This window comes from Electrona antarctica, assembly GCF_951216825.1.
Source record: "Electrona antarctica genome assembly, chromosome: 6".
Taxonomy (NCBI): Eukaryota; Metazoa; Chordata; class Actinopteri; order Myctophiformes; family Myctophidae; genus Electrona; species Electrona antarctica.
Window position 1 is genome coordinate 32237994 of NC_136811.1, and position 4556 is coordinate 32242549.

Here is a 4556-nt window from a genome sequence, read left to right on the forward strand (position 1 = left end):
TATTATTACACAACATATGAAATCGCACAGTATGGAAACAGTAGTCCCATTTTATGAATACTTTGTTAAATTAAGGGAAATAACAGAACAATTGAGAGGCAAACCTTTTTTTCTGTAGCTGAGGGTTTTACACTATAGTATTAGATGAGCTCTTGTAAAAGACATGGGAGCCCAGAGAAAAGGTACAGTAGGAAGTAATTTATATTAAAGATGGAGTGCCGTGATTTTGTCTATGGAGAACATTACTCTAATAGACCCCCAGGTGTGGTTATAATATTCAAATATGTCTTCCCTGTGTATTTTCGGTTTCTTCCCGAAAGCTGAAAGCCTTTGGTCAAAAGGCCCAATCGAAATAACACCATTTTAGTGTCATCATAACAGCTGTGGGCGAGGCTTAAGTTCAGGTGGGTGGTGAAAGGTGAAAACCAGGTATACTTAATGAACTGGTGGGTGTGGCCACATAAAAACATAATTTTAACACTTTCTGTACCCTTTTTGGAAAGAAATCTTCCTCCTAGTATAATCATAGTACCTGATGATCATGTTTTAGGGGGGGGAAAAATCACGGCACTCCATCTTTAAATAAATGAAACACAGTAGGAAGCACTATCCTCTTCAACATCTGGCATTCAGACATGACATCATGTGGCAGCCAAATCTATATGGACTTTAATGTTTGTCTTATTTATGCCCCCAAAACTCTGAATGTTGTCTTTAAGCATGCCCCCCGTGACGTGCAAGATAAAACAAAGGCGCCCCTCACTTCACACAAGTGTGATTTTTTAAAAGCTTGTTTTATTTTATGAGAAAATAAGCCTCTATTTCATTTGACGGTAATCAAAATGAATGCAAATAATATCCTGAGAAAGAATGTGGTCCAAAATCTCTATGCACAGTCACCTGGACAGCCAGACCACAGCCCTGAAACCTAGGCCCCAAGTTCTTAATCGTACTCATCATCAAAGATTCCCATCAGAAACAAGCAGCTCTTGGCTCCCAGGACCAACTTGACGGAGAAAACAAACATACCATCCCCTAAAACCTCTCATTCTCTCATTTCCTCAATGCCACCACAACGCCCCTAAGCGGGAAACACTGTGCCGATTCCCCCATGGTGTTTGTTTGCAGAGATGGTGCGAAGCTGTCATGAGGTCACCGCTAGAAGTCCGCTTTTCTCCATTTTTAGTCAAACCCAAGTCAAACAGATGAGATCAGCTCATCTTTCCTGAGGTTCCTGTCTCTGTAATAGAGGATTTGACCACTGACCTGCAGTTATGGTAACCATGTCTTTGCCCAAAAGCACTGTCAAGGCAAAAGGCTAAAATAAGGTCATCCTCATAATCTGAGTAGCCATTTAAGACCATTTAATTTGTATGTTAAACCATAGGAAAATAAATGTTAAGATAATGAAGCAATATAGTCATTACTATAAAAACAGCATTGTAAAGTTGAAGTCATATGCTCACATTAAACAAATCGATACTAAATGCATTGTTATTATAGTCTGACTGACTCTGAGCTGTAATGTTGGATGAAAGAAATGTAAAAGGCAAACTAACTTATTATCACATATGGATCTTTAGTGACATCTACTGGTTACAATTATTTACCAGGATTTGACCAGGTGTTCTTGATTGCTTTTCAACGTTCTCAGCATGGTTTTAAGTATGTGGAAAATAAAGTGTAAAAATGTAAATAGGTGCCAAAAGGTGTGTAATAGGCCTACTGGCTCTCTTGTGGGAGACACTGTTGTCAATCATCTCATGTATGCTGATGATTTCGTCATATGCAGTCCATACAGTGCTGGGCTTCAACAATTAGTCCGGCAGCCGGGGTTATGGGGTGAGAAATTTGGTATATAGTCTTTTTTATTGGCCTAAAATATTGTCTATATACATACATTCATGAATCCACTTGCTGACCGGCTGTCACTATTGGGCAATCTTTTTTTATAGGGGTTTCTTGTGACCCTACCATTAACATCCTATGGCAGGCAAAAATGTCAAACTTTCCTTTTGCTTTAAGTAGCATGTGAATGTGATATGTCAAACTAGGGTGTTTTCATGATTCTGAATCCATTCCAAGCATTAGTTTTGCACAAAATGCACTCCTTGGGCTAAATACGGCCATATACGTCATGACAAATGTGATGAGGTCAGCACAGTGTTTTTTGTGCAAAACTTGGAATGGATGCAGAATCATGAATACCCCCTAGTTTTACATGTCACATGCTACTTAAAGCAAAAGGAAAGTTTTGACATTTTTGCCTGCCATAGGATGTTAATGGTAGGGTCACAAGAAACCCCTATAAAAACATTGCGCAATATTGACAGCCGGTCAGCAAGTGGATTCATGAATGTATGCAGATAGACAATAATTTAGGCCAATAAAAAAGACTATATGCCAAATTTCCCACTTTAAACAAAAGAAGCCTGTCGGCTGCCGGACTATATTGAAGATCTGCACTCAGTATGGTAAAGGTTTTGATATAAAATATAACATCATGATTGTCAGAAGCAGAGAGGACAGGAATGTATCTTTCCCTTCCTTTCAATTGTGATAGTCCTCTCATAATATGCTGCATGCAATGTCATGTCCTCACTGATGATTGGATGGATGACAGAGATGTCTACAGACGTCGTAACATTTTATATTGCTCCGTACATTTTGTGTTCTGTTGATGTTAAGTGTTCACGATGAGGAGTATGCAGTGGCTCAAAGTGGCCTATAATGATGCTATGAGGTTGTTGCTCCACATTCCTAGATGGCATAGTGCCAGTCAAATGTTTGTGACCGCTGGTGTACCCACCTGTGATGCACTGTTAAGACAGTTGATAACCAACCCCATGAAAAGCAGCTACAGATACTCATCCTATAGAGAGCATTGGCCTAACAGCCTCTATACTTTTTAGTTATTTAACTTGCCTGCCTGAATCTTGTGGAGTTGGCACTGGACAGCCACATTATGACATGTACTGGTGGTGTGAGGTACTGTAATGTTGATCTGACTTGATGTATTTTATATATTGTATATATTTATATACCGCTGTCTTTTTATATTTTGTGCTGTTTTCTTTATGGACCCATGGGTCTGAAATCAAGTGTATTATATTATTATTATTATTTAGAGACATACAAATATACACTTCTAGATATATATAAAAATAAAAATAAAACAGGAAATCATGAAAGGAGGTAAAGGAGGTGTATGTTTGGTTTCATTGTACAGGTATTCTTTTCTACTGTTAGACGGATGTTAGATTCTTATATCTAGCTTATGATCCTTGCTTACTGTAAGTCGCTCTGGAATGGATTAAGAGCGTCTGCTAAATGCTTAAATTGTAAATTGTAAATATGCAAGATAAATAGGTAGGCCTACAGGTCAGTGGGATAAATGGCTATAGCCTACAACCTAAAAGTAGGGAAAATATTGAAAATTGAAATACTGCATATTAATTGAATAGTCACTCATACATTGTTTTCCATTGAAGAAATACATTGCATGGATGCACCTGGTACGTATCCTCAGTGATGTATCCCAAGGTCATCGGGGTTTCGGGTCTCGCAAACATCATACCCCTCACTCAGCCGACCCAGCCGGGGTGATCAAGTCCCACCTAACGTCCCAGTATAGCTACCCTTGATCAGACCCACTAAGGAAAGACCAGGGCCACACAACTACTCTGCCGGGACTGGGAGGCACAATTCTGGCATGTGGAGGGACAAGGCTCTGTGGGTTGACTCCTGTCCGGGCCCCTCCTACGTCTCACCAGGTCCACTCCTGCTCTCACCAGGTGCAGCCAGGACCTGTGCGTACTGCGTTGCACCAGACTCCCAGCACCAGACACTTCATTCAGGAATGGTTCTGCAGGCTCCACCTCGGCAACGGTGGTACTGCAGGCTCCGCTTGCGGCTCGAATGGCACTCCTAAAGGCCTCACCGGTCACCAGACTATACCTGGTTGTCACATAGTCTATTCCTATGAGTCACTATAAAATGTATAAATAGAATACCTCAGAACGAAAATACATCGCATGGATGCACCTGGGACGTATCCTCAGTGATGTGTCCCAAGGTCATCAGGGTTTCGGGTCTCGCGAACATCATACCCCTCACTCGGGTGACCGGGTTAGGGTCACCCTAGGTGACGACCTGTGGCCATGAGTTCAGCTTGTTACCGGCTGTGCCACATACACTAATACTTGTTTACATCATGGATGACCCTGATGTAAACAAGTCTAGGTGCTTTTTCTGGTTTTATCCTCTTTTGACCTGTAGGCTACCTTACTTGAACTGTACCTATTCTGCAATCTGTTAATACACATTTCGAATCGATCAATCGATCAATCATACTGTATTTGTAGTAGCCTAGGTGACCACAAGTTCAGCTTGTTACGTTACCTCTGGTGATGCGAGGTGAATGTGCCATTCATTGCCATTTACTCTGTCTGTAGGTGACGAGCTGTGACCGCCAGTTCATCTTGTTACCATGGTTACTAACGCACGCGTATGTAGTCGTGCAGAAGCTCCAGTTGGGGGCGCAGTTTCATAACATC